This window comes from Callospermophilus lateralis (genome assembly GCF_048772815.1).
Source record: "Callospermophilus lateralis isolate mCalLat2 chromosome 11 unlocalized genomic scaffold, mCalLat2.hap1 SUPER_11_unloc_3, whole genome shotgun sequence".
NCBI classification, from domain to species: Eukaryota; Metazoa; Chordata; class Mammalia; order Rodentia; family Sciuridae; genus Callospermophilus; species Callospermophilus lateralis.
This window is the reverse complement of record NW_027510155.1, coordinates 7,674,290-7,694,005: the sequence shown is the minus strand read 5'-3', so window position 1 is coordinate 7,694,005 and position 19,716 is coordinate 7,674,290. Positions and strand designations below refer to the sequence as shown.

Below are 19,716 nucleotides of genomic sequence, written 5' to 3'. Positions count from 1 at the left end.
TTTATCAAAATGATCCTCTGCTGCCTGTATTTGCTCTTATATCATCCTTTAATTCACAGAAAATTATGTACATCCTCCACAAATTCTCTGTTATTTCTCCTACTCTTCTGACCATGGATTCTAATAATGTAGCATCTTTGTTTGGGGCACATTGTTTTTTGTTTTTTCATGTAGTTAATGCATCTTCCCTACCATGTCTGTGTTTTCAAGGTGTTACTATTTTTACCCTGTAGGCTTATAGTGTCCCCAGCTGGTTCCAATACATTTCTTTATAAAAAATTTATTTATTTTTTAAATACATGAAAATAGTGGAATGCATTACAATTCTTATTACACACAGAGCTCAATTTTTCATATCTCTGTATATAAAGTATGTTCATACAAATTTATGCCATTATACATGTACTCATTTCTTTCTGCATTACAACTCTTATCAAATACAATTTTTATATCTGTTTGTATATAAGATATGTTGGCACCAAATATAAATCTTCATGCATGTGTTTTTGCATAATGATGTTGATCATATTCCACCATCCTTGCTAATCCCCTTTCCCCTCCATTTTCCTCTCACTCCTCTTCCCTATCTAGAATTAATCTAATCCTCTCATGCTCTCCCTCCCTATCCCACTGTGAGTCACTCTGCATATATCAGAGAAAATACTTGGCATTTGTTTTTTGGGATTCGCTAACTTCTTTTAACATAATATTCTCCAACTCCATCCATTTACTGGCAAACACAAAGTTTTTATTCTCTTTCAGTGCTGAGTAATATTCCATTGCGTATATATAACCACATTTTCTTTATCCATTCATTCACTGAAAGGCATCTAGGTTGGCTCCATAGTTTAGCTATTGTGAATTGTGCTGCTTTAAACAATGATGTGGCTGAGTCCCTGTATTATGCTGTTTTTAAGTCCTTTGGGTATAGACTGAGGAGTGGCATAGCTTGTTCAAATGGTGGTTCCATTCCCCAGTTTCCAATGAATCTCCATACTGCTTTCTATATTGGCTGCACCAATTTGAATCCCCACCAGCAATGTATGAATGTGCCTTTTCCCCCACATCCTTCCCAACACTCACTGTTTATATGCATAAAAGCTACCATTCTAGCTGGAGTAAGATGAAATCTTACTTTTGATTTGCATTTCTCTAATTGCTATGTTGAGCTTTTCATATATATTTATTGCTCAATTGTATATCATATTCTGAGAAGTGCTTGTTCAGTTCCTTGGTCCATTTATCAATGGAGTTATTTGGTTTTTCTTTTGTGTGTGTGTGTGTGTGTGTGTGTGTGTGTGTATATCAAGATTAAGTTCTTCATATACCCTAGAAATATATGAAGAGCTGTATCTGATATGTGAATGGTAAGAGTTTGCTCCCAGGATGTTGGCTGTCTCTTCATTTCACTGATTGTTTCTTTTGCTGAGAAGGTGTTCAGTTTTGATCTATCTACTCATTGATTCTTGGTTTTAATTCTTATGCTATAATAGTCTTATTAAGGATGTTGGGGTCTAATCCAACATGATGAAGATTTGGACCTACATTTTCTTCTCTTAGATGCAGGGTCTCTGGTTTAATTGCTAGGTCATTGATCCACTTTGAGTTAAGTTTTGTGCTTGATGAAAGAGAGGGTCTTAATTTTATTTTTCTGCATATGGATTTACTGTTTTCCTAGCACAAATTGTTGAAAAGGCTATTTTTTCTCCAATATGTTTTGGGTTCCTTTGTCTAGTATAAGATAACTGTATTTATGTGGGTTATTCTCTGTGTTCTCTATTCTATACCATTGGTCTACTTGTCTATTTTGGTGCCAGTACTATGCTGATTTTGTTACTATTCCTGTGAAGAATAATTTAAGTTCTGGTATAGTGATGCTACCTGCCTTCCTCTTCTAAGGATTGCTTTGCCTCTTCTGGGTCTCTTTGTTTTTCCAGGATTAATTTTTATTTCTTTTTCTATTTCCATGAGAAATGTCATTGGGATTTTGATTGGAATTGCATTAAATCTTTATAGTGCTTTTGGTAGCATGGTCATTTTGAAAATATTAATTCTACCTATTCAAGAAGAAGGTAGAACTTTCCATCTTCTAGGTCTTCTTTAATTCTTTCTATTTAGTATGTTGTAGTTTTCAATGTACAAGGCTTTCACCTCTTTTGTTAAATTAATTTAATCCCTTTCAATTCTCATTCCCTTATTTTTCCCTTCATTCTTTTCCCTATTATTCTCCTACATCTGTTTTATTAATCTTTTTATTCATTTATGTTTGATGCTTTCTACATATACAGGAAGATGGAATTCACAGTGGTATATATATATATATATATATATATATATATATATATATATTTATACCCATGATTTTTAAAATTCATTTGATATTCTCTTTTTGTATCACTCCCACACAGCCTCCTTATACTCCACTAATCTTCTCTATATCTTTATGATATCCAATTCTCTTTCCCTTTTTGTTTTGCTGTATATGTGGCATGTGAAAGAAAACATTTGACCCTTGATAAGTCTGATTTATTTCACTTAGCATGATGTTGTTAATTTCTGTTCATTTACTGACAAATGTCACAATTTAAAACTTCTTTATAGCTCACTAAAAACATATTGTGTGTATCATATTTTCTTAATCAATTTATCTATTAACAGGCATGGAAACTGCTTTCATAATTTGGCTATGGTGAATTGGGATGCTAGGAACAAAAATGTGGCTCTATCAAAATATAGTATTAATTACAATTACAGATAGCCAATATTCATGGCTACTCGGACACGCTTTTCTGATGAAAATATAAGTCAGGCATAAGAAAACAATCCACTGTTGATGATTATATATAGGCAGTAGTATATTCAAATAAATGTTTCTCATTATGGAAATAGTGTTATTTATTGGGCAAATATCACTTGCATTTTTGTTTGCATTTTTACTCTTTTATTTTTATATACTTATATTATTTTTGCTATGATGTTGACTTTTTTTCTTGTGCCTCTTACAAATACTTTTTTTTTTCTTCTGGCAAAATATAAGTAAAATTTATTTTACCATTTTTAAGGTTACAATCACATAGTTTATACAGTAGTCATAATGTTGTAAAACAATCACCAGTGTTTAGTTTCTGATATTTTTATACATAAAAATCAGTTCCTTCTAACACCCATTTACATTCACCCAAATAATTATAGAATTTTTAATTTTTGCACCCCTTGTCATTTTTAACCTGCTTTCTCATTTTTAGATTTTGTGTAAATTTTAATACTATTTTGTTCTACTGTTTAGATTTTGTGTAAATTTTAATACTGTTTTGTTCAATAGACAACAAAATTTAGAAAGATAAAACTTTATATACATCTATAAGAAAATTTGAAGTGCATGTGCAAACCAGTTTTTATTGAGATGTTTTCAAATTGTCTAAATGCTAACATTTAAACTTCATTCATCAAGCAAATGGTCAACACTAATTTGGTAAATCTAAATATCACATTAATAATAGATAATATGTATTTAAAAAATGTATTCCTGAATATGGATCCAGAGATTTAGGTAACATTACTTTGGTATTCCATTTACTATATTGACTAATGGGTTAATGTATTAGAATTATAATATTGCCATCAAACATAGAGCCTTTCAATTTTTATAATTTTTATTTGAAGCATTGACTTAAGACTTCTTTCTAATAAAATCAGTATTTGATTAATAGTTTTTTTTTAATTTTCTCTTTGTTTATAAAATCTTGGAAAATAATAGTGAAGTTTCAGATTCTAATATAAAGTACTTTTGTTCACTGAATAATTTTAAAATGAATTGCTGACATATGCTGTCATTTATGATACTTTTAGTATTTTCTACAGATCAGAACATGCTAGATAACTACAATACAACCTTCATTATCAATGATTTTTCAAATATTGCCAAGTAACAGAATACTTGTTAATCAAATAAGTTTTCTTTTCAGGGAGAAAGCATGTAGAATGTGCTTAAGATGGATTTTCTGGTTTCTTTGTGATTGGAACTAGATCACATGTTTTTTGGCAAGAGTATCATAGAATCAATTCTCTGATTTTCTCTTTGAGTCACATCATGTGACATATAATATCCTCACTACTGCTGATGGTAATATTGGTTATTAAGGTGGTATTTGCAGTATTTTACTTTGTAATTAAATTTTTTTGTAGGGATAGAGTGTGAGACTATAAATATCTTTGTAATCATGAACCACTATTTTTTTATTTAATTATACCTATACAGATTCGCGGTTTATTTTATTGAGTATGTTGTTACTTGTTAATATTTTAAAGAAATGTTTTTCTTTCAGAAATATTCTTTTTTTGACAGTTTCAGGTTTATAGAAGATTTATAACAGCAGTACAAAAACTCCCTAGGAAATATTTCTCAAATGTTACTATTTTATTAACTTGTTTTACCTCTTTTTCTCCATTTCAAAAAAGGTACATGATAAGAAAATTAAATTATGAATATCTACTCTAAAAACCTTATTCAAAATTTGTCAGTTATTTCAACAATTGTCTTTGAACCAAAATAAATCCAATTTTGGGAAATTTTAATATCAATTATTCCCTGTGTACAGTGGTCTCATTTTTTTCTGTTTCTTTTAATCTGGGACAATTAGTGAGTTTTTATGGGCTATTTATGTTATCTATGATTTTGAATGCTGTATACCAGTAATAGTTTTTTAAATTTTCTTTCAGTTTAGAATCATATGATATGTTTTCATGAGTGAATTCAGATCATGCCATTAGAGGAAGACCATCATTCATACAATGCCTAGTTCTTACACTAGAGCATATTCTGGCAGCACTGACAGACATGGTCACAAACTATGGTCAGCCTCTATTAATGGTGGAAAACTTGTAGGATCTAGAGTTAGCCTCTACTTAAAAGTAAGCAAATATCTGGGGCCTCAATGACACAGGCACAAAAAACTGTGGAAGTATGTAGTGTCACTTTGTTCCAACACTGGTTATTTTTCGCTAATTATTTGGTTAAGAAGTATCTGCCAGGTTGGTCCATGATAAACCTAGTATTTATATACCCTTTGTGTTTCATAAATATTTTGATGGTGTCACTTTGTGACTTTATAAATATCTGTTTGGTCTTTAAATTTTCATCCACTAGAATTAATATTTTATGGATGATTCCTCCTTGTTTCAAATGATTAATATGTGGTGGCCAAATTATAATTTTTTAAATTTGATTCTACAAAAACAAATATAGTAAAACTAACCATAAGTGGGCAAGAAGATAAAGCTTATAATTTTGGAACTCACATGCCTATATATAAACAGCTGCTGCTATTTAAAGCTGATTACACATCTTTTTGATGTGTTCCCATTTATACTGGAGTACTTTTCAGTTTCCAACAAAACAAGGTGTTTCAAACACATCATTTATTTTTTTTTTGTTCCAGACCTGTAATTAGCCATTTATCCTATAAGGTCTGTTCTCTGTTAGAGGAGAAATGTCTGACCAGTATTTGTGATGGTTGTCAGTATTGCATTTGGAGTTTTCATGTTAAGTACAGTTATATATTCTTTTAAATACTTTTTTAGTTGATAATGGTCCTTTATTGGTGTATGGTACTGAGAATCAAACCCATTGCCTCACACATGCTCGGCAAGTGCTCTACCACTTAACCATAACCCCCAAATGTGCATATTTCATATAGAAAACATGCAAAAATCTTTTGTATATATTCTGCTTTTGCATGTATATATTCATATAAAAAGATTTATACTGATATACTACATATGCATATGTAAAAAATATTCAATTTAGAATTTTCTTATGAATTAGAAATAGTCCAAATATTCTTTAAGAATTCTGTTTTTACATCTGTAAAATAATGTAGTATGCAATCATTTTTTAATTGAAGAGAGATTATAGACTATATAGTATTTCAAATATAAAGCATATTTCAAACACTTAGTGGCTTTGGGCGGGGCTGCCAGCCCTGCTTGACCGTGCCCGCCACTCTCCTGCCATGCGCAGCTTCCACTACAAGTTCTTGGAGAAGTCCAAGTGCCGGCTGCTGTGCCCTATGTGCAGGAAACCCATGTGCAAGCCCCTGCAGGTTTCTACCTATGGCCACCACTTCTGTGACACCTGTCTACAGGAGTTCCTCAGTGAAGGAGTCTTCAAATGCCCTGAGGACCAACTTCCACTGGACTATGCCAAGATCTACCCAGACCCAGAGCTGGAGGTCCAGATGGTAGGCCTGCCTATCCGCTGCATGCACAGTGAGGAGGGCTGCTGCTGGAGTGGGCCACTTCATCATTTACAAAGACACCTGAATACCTGCAGCTTCAATTTACTTCCCTGCCCCAATCGCTGTCCTGCCAAGCTGAGTCACTGTGATCTGCCTGCAAACTTGCAACACAACTGCCCCAAGTGGCGCTTCAAGTGCGAGTTCTGTGGCTTTGACTTCAGTGAGGAAGACTTTGAGAGCCATGAGGGTATGTGCCCCAAAGAGAGTGCGTACTGTGAGAACAAGCATGGTGCCTGCATGATGCGGTGACTACTGGCCCAGCATGCAAATTCTGAGTGCCCCAAGTGCACCCAGCCTTGTACCTGTTGCACAAAGGAAGTCAATAGGTACAGAGTCACCAGTACCAGTGCCCAAGGCTGCCTGTGCCCTGCCCTAACCAGTGTGGCATGGGCACTGTGGCTCAGGAGGATCTGCCAAATCATCTGACGGACAACGGTAGGACTACCTTGGTGTTATACCCGTTCAAATACTCCGGTTACATGAACAGGGTCAGATTCCCCTTCTTCCTGTCAACCCCTCTTTAGGCCATGAAGTCCTAAATGAAGGCTAGGGTTCCTGGGAGTTTAGTTCTTTGAGTTCCTTCCCCCTGCTGTCCAGCTGCAGGTGCTTCCTAGCACCCTGTCTTCCTTATGCCTAGTTGGGCGCCTTCTACCCCTGTGTCTTCCCTTTTTGGTAACAGTCCTCCCTTCCCTCATTGCCTGGGGCTTTGCCAACAGTGCTCTAAGCTGGGAATGTTGTGGCATGTGGAGGAGAGTTTGAAGCTACCTCTGGCTATGAAGTGTGCTCTGGTGAGCCAGCATTGACAGGAGCTTCAGGAGCTGCATGGAGAGCTGGAGGAACTATCAGTAGGCAGTGATGGAGTGCTCATCTGGAAGATTGACAGCTATGGGCAGAGGCTAGAAGAGGCCAAGCCCAACCTTGAGTGCTTCAGCCCAGCCTTCAAAACACATAAGTATGGTTACAAACTACAGGTGTCTGCACTCCTCATTGGCAATGGCAGTGGTGAGGGCACACATCTCTCTCTGTACATTCATGTGCTACCAGGCACCTTTGACAGTCTCCTTGAGTGGCATTTTGCCCGTCGTATCACGTTCTCCCTGCTAAATCAGAGCAACCCAGGGCTTGCTAATCCATAGCCTTTCATTGAGACTTTCCACTCTGACTCAAACTGGAAAAATTTTCAAAAGCAAGGCACGTGGTGAAGCTCCTTGGATGAGAGTTCTCTGGGCTTTGGATATCCCAAGTTCATCTCCCACCAGGATATCCGAAAGGGAAACTATGTGCAATGTGATGCAGTTTTCATCCGTGCCTCTGTTGAACTGCCCAGGAAGATCCTCAGCTGAGTGCCGAGATTGCAGGCTCAAGGGGAGAAGGGGGTATGGATGGGACATGACTTATCAGGCTACTGGTTGAACCTGGAGAGGGGGCTGGACCCCCCTTTCAGCTGCTTATGCTGCCTCGGTTGTTACCCTGTTCTCCCCCTAAAACCACCATCCACAGGTGCCTCCAATTGATGCTTCAGCCCTGGCCCCTGCTGGAAGCAGGTCTATGGGATTCAAGGGCTGGAAACAAGTGATTCCAGGACCTGTCTCCCCTCCTCGGCAGGGCAGGTATGCCTTGGTGCCGCCCACATTCTACCTAGACTGAGGTACCTGCTCATGTGCTATATCCCAAGAGCCATAGGGGGAGGGGTTGGGAAGGGAGGTGTAGTTTAAAAAATCTGTCTTGAGATTGATTTTCTTTCCCCAGCTGTGTCCCTTCTGGTTATTTATTTCCTTAGCACCAGGAAGGCACAAAATGGGAGCTCTGATATTTAATAAATTCTGAATTGTATTTGTTAACTTGGTTCTGGCCTGTCTCCTCCGAGTTAGTTAAGGCCCTGGGAGGTTGGAACTAACAATGCAAAGGATCACTGAGAGAAGCAATGCTGCCACTATGACCCCAAGATCAGCTGCCCTGAGGGGCCGCCGTCTGGTGAGCACCAGGGGGAACCACAGCAGGCATTGGAAAAGACCTGTTGCTGCCTCCTGGTGGTTAAATGGGAAAGGTGCAGGATAAGGCTGGAATCCCCAGTTCTTTACTCACCAAAAATTGAATGCTAAGTTATAAGCAAGACCCAGCCTCAAGCCTCTGGTTTGGGGATTGAACCCAGGAACACTCCGTGAATAACCTACATCCCAACCCTTTTTTATTATTATTCAGAGGGGTCTCAGTTGCTGAGGGTGTCCTTGAACTGTGATCCTCTGCCTCCTGAGTTGTATCATCAAGCCAGGCTCCTGCTGACAACTGCCATTTATTTAGTACGTTCTGGTTACAGACACTGCCAAGAATTTAATGCAAAATATTACTTTCCATATAGCTGTCAAGTTAAATTAACTTTTGCATCATAGTTAAAGGACCTGTTTAAGAGGGCCTTATTGAAGTTAATGAGACAATACATGTTCCTGACACTTTTCTAAGTGCTTCACAAATGTTAACCTAACTGAAGCAAGCCTACACATGGGGACTGAATAGAGGGCTCTTCAAGATGTACAAGGGGAGCTAGTGTTGTGGCTCAGTGGTAGAGCACTTGTGTGACACACTGGGTTTGATCCTCAGCAAAATAAAGAAAAAAAAAGTCTACAACTAAAAGAAAAAAAAAGAGAGAGACACTTCAACTTCTTTTTGTCTATCCTTCATATAGGCCTCAGTGGCCACCTACAGGGTCCCATACTTTACCAGCAAGGAACATTAGTGAATTATGAGTACTCTTTCAGCTGGTCTAAGACAGGACTGAATTTCTCTTTTTTCCCTGGTGCTGGATATACTTATGCATATTACCTATATGATCTACTGAGCTACAATTCCAGACCCAAGATTTATTTTTAAAACTCCAGAAATATCTAGAAATGTAGGTCCAATTTGGGCAATATACTTTGACTTGCATTTGGCAAATTGCTTAGCTTCATGGGAATGAATTCTGCTCAATTCTACATTTTGTTGAAATGATTAAATTAACTAATAAAATAAAATAAAATACTAAGTGTGATAACACATCTGAAGTTTCTTTTATTCTAATATTTCTAAACTTGCCAAGATGCAGAAAGAAGCTTCCTGCCACACTCGCACTCAACCTGGTTACCTCAATTTTACTCATAATTAAATTTAAATTTTTGTTACCAGCAGATAAATGCTGAAATATTTGACTCCAAAATTAACTAGAATGCTGTTGGGGATTGCACATAGGGATCCATGTTCCAAATACCTGTCAATATTTTGGTGGTATTAAAATTATATCAATGGATTTTCTAAAATATTTCTTCAGAGGACCACATGATGAAGATTTTAGGCTGTGTGGACCAGAAGTTCGCTGCACTCATACCCTAAAATCTGCAATATATAGTAACTTAATGCATGATGGCATTTCAATAAAACTATATTTTTCAGGAGAAGCGGGTGTAGCTCATTGGTAGCATACTTGCCCAGCATGTATAAAGCCTGAGGTCAAATATCAACACTTCATAACAAAACAACAACAGAAGCACTTGATTTGCTATAACATACTACATGCTGGATGTTATCTTGATCTGATGGTCCAACATGCTGCTAGTGCATTGAAACTTCAGTGGTGCCCTGCATGTATGTCATTTTCTTTTCTATTCACAACACACTTCATATGGACCACACTATTTTTCTACATAGAGTTACTGTACAATTCAGTTTATAAAATAAGAATATTTTCTGAATCTGCTCTCATGTGTTTTGTTATTGAATTCACCATTTCAATATAATTAAGTGCTTTGAACATCTTTTTGATGGACAGAATGCCTTTATTTTATTTATTTACTTTTACATGGTGTTGAGGATCAAACCTAGTGCCTCACAGGTGCTAGGCAAGCACTCTGCCACTGAGATACAATCTCAGGCCTGAGCATCTCAAGTTCTACATAATTACATAAATCTAGATATACTGGCCATTTGAATTTCTATTACTTGTGAGTCATTATGGTGAATAAATTCTGTCAGATAATTTAATTATATAAGATAATATTTTCATGTTACACATTATAGTAATAGCAAAAGTAATTTTATAAAACAAGGGAATAAGTTTTCATTCAAATAAAATTTGTACCATGTTGGGAATAAATATCTGTGTCCTGGATAAGATGTAGTAATAGACTTGAAAATGTCTTCCTCTAGCACCTACCCAGAAGACTTCTCTGTTTCCTCTCTATCCAGATTTGCAGCTGAGGCTTTCAGGATGGGATTATATGGAACCAATAGCTTTAGCTCATCTCAGTAGATTGGAAATCTTAGTTTGAGAAAACATGTCTTACTGTAGACAGACAGGGAGTCCCCAGTTGAAAAGAGAAAACTTTTTTTTTTTAATTCTCAGTTATAAACAAGCACCATCTGAATAAAAATTTTGATTGCACTTCTCATTTTCCAAGGTAAGTGACCCCAGGTTTTAATGTGGGTACTAATTATAACAAACCAATTGATGACATCACATGTGTCTCAAAAAAAAAAAAAAAGCTCAGAGTAAGACACCAATTATCAATTTGTATACCTCACAGTGAGATTTAAATTCTATATGCTTTGGTTGTTAGAAGAAAACATGGAGACTGGATTGGGACAACTACTTCTAGAATGAAACGAAAAGTGTTAATAGGTAGGAGAAAAAACAGAGAGAGGAAAGAAAATTAGGAAGAAATGAAGGAATTCATGACCAATGGGATTTTGATAATCGGGCATGAAGACAGGGTAAAGAGGCCTCCTGCCTGTGAGGGAGCCATGTTTCTCTGCACTGAGGTGATTCTAATTTCCTTCAATAACTGTGAGTCCTCAGTTATTCTACCATTTTACTCCATTTCTTCACTTCTCTCATTCAAGTAAAGTTTGAATTTTCAAATTTGTTCTCTTTGTTGTACTCAAATACATCACATAAGCTACACTGGCCATGGCTTTTCTTGGAGGTAATTTCTGTAGCTTTTATAGATTGTAGCTTAGCCAAGAGCAGGTGATGTGAGAACCTTGGATTTCAGTCCAAGAATACTCTGTCTTTCTCACTTTAGTCTCTGTATAAGTAACGTCATTGCTGTTAACTTTGGCAAATTAATACAGTGCAAGCTCATAACTAGCCATAGGTGTGTCCACCTATTGGAACAGAATTGATTCCCAGGCCCTGATTCTGGTTGATAGTTTCAGTTACTAAGAAATTTCATAAATTGACCTCCCATAGGTTGAAGGATTATGTTATTTAATAAATGGAGAAAAAAATGTGGGGCTTCCCCAATGCCAAATATCAATTACTCTTTTCATCAACAGCTCTGTTTATAACATCAGACAAAACTGCATTTAATGTGTCCCAGCACTTTTACTTACACAAATTATTCTGCTGAATACCCATCAAATCTTATCAGGTGCTAGAAGAAAACTATTTTTAAAATATTTTTATTTGTAAATGGATGAACTACCTTTATTTTGTTTGTTTATGTGGTGCTGAGAATTGAACCCAGTGCCCCACACATGTGAAACAAGCATTCTACTGTGAAGAAATTCTCTGAATTACCACACCTCCCATTACTGAAGCACAAGGCTCTGACCATTCGATACATTTCTTGTTGACTTGGGCATTCTCCCAGCTCTGATGCCAAGGCTGGTCTTCAGGTGTAGTCATAACCAAGGGCATTGAGCTACACTCACCTATTCCTTTGTAACACTACCCATTCCTTCATTTGAATGGCTTCTTCCCAATAAAAGGATTAAGCACATACTCCTCTCTCTCTCTATCCATGAAACCCCATAGGTCACAGAACCCAGCACAAGAAGCAAAGAAAAATGTATTTTTCTGTCTCTGTGTGGTTATTTCATGCAGCCCAGTTCACCAATAGTCACCTTGAGGGTTTAGTCCTTAGACCTGACAATTGGTGGACAATACTGTGTCTCCAGGGTGCATCTTAAAAATTTAATGGGTTTGGAATCTCTTCTTTAGTTAAGTGCACTTAAGGTTTCAAAGTATTTTGGACACAATTGTTGAAAGTAAGTGAATTAGAAGAAAAATGTGTGATGTTAAACTTTTTAATATCTGGGAATATTTTATCTTTAGAAAGATAAAAATTGCAATGTTAGAGACCTTAAAAATTTAAAGATTATAAAGATTATTAATAGAATATAATGTTAAGTTCAGTCCTCTCTTATGAGAAAATCACTTTAATGGACTTTTTTGGATTGTGTTTGTGAATCTTTACATCTTAGAAAAATAGGTAAAGATTTGGGTTTTATATGCTAGAAATCCATGCTTGGAAAGTGTAAGAGAGTAAAAGAATTATGATTATGATTATGATTATTCATGATGAGATTTTATAAGAAAGATTTTCTACTTCTTGAGAGGGAATTTATTTTTTTTTTATTTTTTAGTTATTTTGCTGTTGTATAAAGGTGCTCTAACAATTTATATTAAACCTTTTTACCAATTTCTTGTCCTACCATATCAGAATGGCTGTAACCCAGCCTCTGTGCACAAGAGAGTTTAGCTGCTTTTCCTATGGGGTCTGTAACTAGATTCACCATCAACAGTACTTTTAACCATTAAACAACCTGGCCTGGATGCCAAATGCAAACAGCCCTAAGATCTGATAGTAATACTGGCATCTGCCATTAAAACTCACTTTTAAAATACCCATGTGCTGCAAGGAAAAATACAAAGAACAAGACAACACACAGTGCAAGAACAGGTGGTAAAGACAAAGCAAGCCACTGCACACTTGTCAGATAAATACAAACAAATCAAATGGAATAAAACCTGCGCTTGAAGCCTTTTCTCAAGACAATGAGCCACCAGCTCCAAGCTGTTTCCATCACCACAGTAACAGCAGGAAACGTGGCTAGCCAATTAGTCTTCCTGGTTCCTCCTTTCACATTTTTGGATGCTTCCCATTGGTCCTTCCCCTGTCATTCAACCAGGACATCTGATCTTGCCTCCAGACACTGAACTGTACTTTCAATTTCACACAGACCTGCTACTGAAACTACATAGAGCCTACATTTTTATAAATTTCCACCTGTAAGTGCTAACAAAATGTATCTTTTTTAGGCAAAATCTAATTCTACAGGTTTCTACATTGCAGCCCTAAGCCTGGCTTGCTCTCAAGACTAAACAACTTGATTGTTTTTTATCCCTCAACAGCTTCCTTTAGGGTTTTACATTTTCCTTTATATGGTTGTTACTAAATAATTTTTTATTAATGAGAGGTATCAAATATATGTTTGTTTGTATTTTACTTTCAATTTTGGAGGTTAAAAGAAAACATTTGTTCACCACAAGAAATAAAGCCAGCCATGCCCTGTGATGAGCAAAACAATGCTATTCTCATCACTGACTATATAATTACAAGAAATAAGTATATGTATGCACAAAGATCTTACTATGTGACCTCACAAATATAAAAAAAAGTGCACTACTAATCCAAGGAAAATTGAAATGGACTCAAATGTCTTAAGAAACACTTTGTTTAAAAAAGTTAATACAATTACAAATTATGCCCTTATTGTCAATATGTATTTTTTAGGCATTTGGATAACCAATATTTACTAATCCAGTAAATAATTTGCATTCATGTTTAATTATTCAGTTAATATATATTTATCTAATCATTTTTCTTCAACATGAAATATATACATATATGTGTATATATATATATATATATATATATATATATATATATATATATGATGTTATATATATAGATATGTGTATCTGATGTTATATATATAGATATACATATTATATATATGATGTTCTCTAACTATAATTAGAAATATTTAAGATAAATGTATTTTACTACAAACTTACTTTCAAGAGATAGTAAAGTGATTTTTAATTCTCAAATAATTGAAGAAACTTTATAAGTTGAAAAACAAATGTAATTATTCCTACAAAAATATCTAAGGGCTTTAACTATATTTTAATTAAAATTTAACTGTATTTTATTTCTCTTTATCACTGTACAATAATTTGTTTATATTCTAAGATTTTCAAAAATTATTCCAGAATATAACCAGTAAGAATTCTAAAGGGAAAAGAAGGTACTTCCACAGAGAAGAAAGAAATCATCTTTGATTAAAACAAAATCTTTATATTCTAAATTTTAATAATAAAACTATTTTCCTAATTAGAAGAATCTGTATCAATGCAGATAACATAGAAAGTTAAAACAATTGAGAAACTGGGCTGATTATAAAAATATAAACTGATTAATTCAAGGATATTTCAGGTTATTTTCCTGATTTAATTATGCTGATATAAGATTTTTTCAATATTTTGACATAATAAAGACCTACTAAAATGTTAAGTTTATTTTCTTTAAGGAATGACTTTATTGCCTAATGATTGTTACTGTTTAATATGAGTTAATTTTAATAAATAAATTTGTGTTTTTGATTAAACCCTAAATATATTAAATGACTGACTTAGATTACAATTTTGACAATTCTCCTTGAAGACTAATTTGATTAATTCAAAGTCACTGCTGATTCTTGTGTATTACCTCTGTTGGTTGGATATTTTATGTTATGGGTAGACATTTTATTAGGACCGATGCTTTCCAAATTAAAGTCCTATGTTAGTTTTAATCAATAAAAATTACAAAATTTGATGGAAATTCATTAGCAATATGCAAGTTCTCTGACAGGACCTATTATCCATAAAAATATGGTAATATGTATATACTACTTCCTACACTGGGAAGTTACCTTAATCATATTTTCTAGAAGACAATCAAGAGGCACCTATTCAATGGATAACATTCTAAGAGATAAAGATATTTTGAAATCTTCTCTCAGAAGGATATTGAGGATTCCTTTTAAATTGTCAAATTACACATAATATCAAAATAAATCATCTATTCTATATACAAAAAAATTACAGTAATTAATAAAAGATGTCTCATCTTCATAACTATCATCAATTACTATTAACAGAGATGACCTTTAAAAATTGCCTACTGGAAACTAAAATTGAAGGAAACCACTCAAAATTAATATAGACCAACAGAAATTAAAAGAGACTTTCAAAAAATGCAAACTCATATATTGTAGCTTTCAAAATTTATGTCAGATGTATATTACTTAGCTAAACTTTAAAAATAGATGGTCATCTCAAAAACAGTTTTATAAAAAATTTATCTTAACTATGTTCAACTAACACACAATAGGGACAAGTCTGGCAGTCCGAAGAACACAGAATTCCCTGGGAAATATTGGTGTTAAATAGAGAAAATGTCTAAAAGTGGTTTATTTACCCTTTAGAAAATTTTACTGCTTTCATAGAGAGACTTAAAGAGACAATGCAGCACCTGTAACTTAGAAGGGGTCACCCATTTTCAAAATATGAGTTTACCACCCTATTATCCCTAGAAATTCCAAGACATTTACACAGGTTAACATAATTCTAGTCTATTTTCAATATTACACCATAATTAAATGAAGCCTAAACAAAGAAAAAAAAGGCAAACTTACAGACAAAAGAATTAAAATGCTAATCTTATGGCAAGAAAAATAGGCTTTCTAGTTAAAAATTGTACTTTTCTTCTAAGGTAGAAAAAATTTTTAGAGATCTCTAAACATTGAAACAGGGTCTTATTCCAAAACCCTATCAACAGTTTTTAACTGATAAAAAAAAGCCTAAAAACAATTACCCCTAAATATAGAACAGACAGCCAATAATAAATCTGCTAATTCAATAAGAAATCTAACATGGTGACTATTTTCTGAACCTTAAGAGTATGATATAATACACTGAATACATAATATTTTTAAAATTAGTAAGGCCACAAACTATACATAATTATTGAAGCTAATTTTGCTACATTAAGTATACTTATTTAAAATACTTATATAACTGTTTATTTATAAACAAAATTGCTTTAACAAGGATCTCTCAAGGTAATTGCTATTTCAATGCCATAAAATTATAATTAAATCACTATCTAAAACAATATTATTTCCTTATTTTTACCCATTGATATCTGAGATACTAACACCCCCTATTTACTAAGTTTTGTAATAATAATGACAGTTTTTCATGGATTGATAGACAAAAGAATATTAACTTTTCTTATTCAGTTTTATTAATTGTATTAATTTATTTTAATAATATAAATTATATATGTATTAATACATAAATAATATATATTAGTTATATATAAATAGCAAATATATATCTCTTATATATTTGTATATATCTTTTATAAATATATAAATATATATATATATATATATATATATATATATATATATATATATATATATATATATATTTAACATATGTATTTCTTATTTTGGATAGATGTTTGAATAATTTCTCATCCCCTAATAAAGACCACTGCTTTTAAGTTAAAAACTCTGTCACAAACAACATTCCAAATTAAGATAATTATTTGAGTTAATCTAAACTTACTTTCAAAATACAAATTTTCATATACAACTTATTGTATTATTTATTTTTGATAATTCTGTTAAAGTCAAAATAAAATTATACATTTAGTAAAACCTAAATATCTATTTGTCATGGTCCATTTAAATAACTTTTGTCAAAATCCAGGACCAACTACAGATGGTAAATCTTTTCTTATTATTTAAATATGTGTACTATTATGTATAACCTAAACTAATGATACTATAGTTGACACCAGGCCTTTTCTCAATTTTATTAAGTGAGGAAATGGGGAAGAAAAGAACCCCATAGGACACACTATTTCTTACAAATATTACAAAAATTTTCTTAACTGTGATATTGAGAGTCTTATTGTACTGAACATGAATCAGTAAATTAATCAGATTTCAAAAGGTAGAGTTTGAAACAGTAATTGTGAAAATGACTGAAAAATCTGACACAGAAAATTTAATCTCCCAAATGCAGAGTTTATAGACAGTATCTTCATGGTTTCTTTAGGAAAGTAAAAATTATGAACAAGTTCAATGGACTTATTTCTCAGGTTCACCTTTAATGTGCATTGCAGAGTGAACTTGAAAGCCCTCCAACATAACTAGATTAATTTTACTGACTCTAATTGCCAGTTATTTGTATATATTGATCCTATTAACAACAGGATGTCTAGGAGGATTTTTTGAGGAAAAGAAAACATAAGAAATCTAAGACAGCCAATTATGCTGGTTCTTATGTTAAGACTAAGTATCTGAAAAAAATTGTCAAAATAGAAAGATTATTTAAATAGAACTTTCTTATACAAGCCAATTATTTTCATAAAATAGCCTCCAATGTATTTTTGTACTAAACATTATACAATAGAAATTGACACCATTCCTAAGTGAATAGATTTTGCAAATGTCTTGCCAGTATGACATAAGTTGTCTAGAAATACTGGGTATATTTTAGACTGGTCTCCCAGAATTGAAAAAGATGACCATACAGGGATGCCATGATGCTGGAGGTTTATTGGTAATACCCTAACCCTCAGCAAGATGGCACCAAACAGGGTGTTTTATTGTTTGACTTCTACCTTCAGAACATTTACATTACTGACAGAGGAAATAAGTTCATTAAATGTGAGAATTAAGAGAAAGGATGATGGATATCCTGTAGCCTGTAAGAATACAGCTTACTTTATTTTACCACAAGTTATTGCCAGCTACTATTTCAGAGCTGCATTATCCTAAAATTAATGATCAGCCTTTGAAAGAGGTGCATGCCAATAAACAAGACCTAGGCAAACTTTGAATCTGATCTCATAATCCTTGAAGTGACTATGCATAAGTACTATTCCTTGCCATTATATTACAGCTTTTGTGGTTATGTTTTAAAACTTACAAAAAGTGAATTTTCTTAATATTTGACTCAAATTACTTCCAAGATTCTTCATAGTCAGATTGTTCTGATGGAAGGATTAAAATTAATTTAAAATTCTCTAGAAGTAACTGAGGTAAATAATGTGAATGAGCTCTCTGCTCTATGGGTTGTGGAAAGTATTAAATGGCATGCTAAATAAAAATGTCCATTTTACTATGGCCAAATGCAATGCCTTGCAATAAAATTGGAAAAAAATTAAAAATCTTTTGATGTGTGTTTGACACAATAACAATAATAACCTGGATCTTCCAGGTTGATTATGTTCTTGAAATTTTATATTTGCTACTAATTCATTTCATGTTTCAACAGTAGGTCATGATGATCTTGGATCAAAGATCCAGTGAGTGAAAGATGTAATTCCCCAGTTGACTTCTGAATTTATATTAAAAAAGGGGGAATACGTGGATAGCCACTCTGAGTGACCAGACATTCCATCCCTGACACACAAGGCTCTGACCAGTCACTACATTTCTTGGTGACTTGGGAATTCTCCCAGTTCAAATAGCAAGGTAGGTCTACATGTGTCATGATAACCCACAGGGGCGAGTTACACTCACTTGTTCCTTTGTAATCCTACCATTTCCCTCATTTGAATGGCTTATTCCCAATAAAAGTGTTCATCACCTGCTCCTTTCTTTATTTCCACAGACAAACTTAGGTCAGAGGAGTCATCACAGGACCCCCCCCCCAAAAAAAAAAAGGTATTTTTCTCTCTATGTGTGGTTATTTCATCCAGTAAAGTTTACTTGGAGTTATCTTGAGTGTTAATTCACAAGACATGATACTCTACAATTGAGCTACAACCCCAGCTACATGGTGGAATTTTTTTTGTTTATTCCAACAATTGAACTCAGAAGTATTAATTGCTGAGTAACATCCTCAGCCAGTTTTAATATAGACAGAATTTTTGACTAATTTGCTAATTTGCTGAAGCTGGCTTTAATATCATGATTCTCCTCGCTCAGCCTCTCAAGACACCAAAATTACAGACATGTACCACTATGCCTGACTTTGATATGGACTGTGGAAAACGCCATTTCAAATAATTTTCTCTTCAGTATGAATGTAGTAAAATGACATTGAAGCAAATATTATCAGTATTTAAGGAAGTACTGGTTATTGTACAGGATGATAACTTGTCATTCATGTTTGAGTTAAAGTTGAATCAATTTTTTGAGTAGGTAAGATACTGGTTTCCCTATAAGGTCTTTTGTTTACCATTGTGTAAAAAGAGATTGAAAAATTTGACAATGTTTTTGGTAGGAGAGTGTGAAAAACAAGCTCAAGTACTCATAGAGACAAAAAGTATAGCATTAGATGAGGCTTTTCCTGATAATATTGTAATATCCAGTGTCTAGGTAAACAGGCAGAAACAATCAGAATTTCCTTCTCTAGTTCACAAGGTCTTTCCTCTTGTTCCTCATGAATATGTGGGATGTACAGTCTTCCTGAACATTGCCTAACTTTAACTCTCTCTATTGGATTATTTAAATAAATGTCCCCTTAGTTGTCCTCCCTCCCTTGTTGTGTTGTGGAGGGAAGGCCTTCAATGGTGATCAATGTTGGTCAGGC

At 33.9% G+C, this 19,716-nt stretch overlaps 1 pseudogene; it reads left to right on the top strand.

Moving 5' to 3' along the window:
* The first annotated feature begins 6,011 nt into the window (after positions 1-6,011).
* LOC143386024 (TNF receptor-associated factor 4-like) lies at positions 6,012-7,639 on the top strand (annotated as a pseudogene).
* The last annotated feature ends 12,077 nt before the right edge of the window (positions 7,640-19,716 follow it).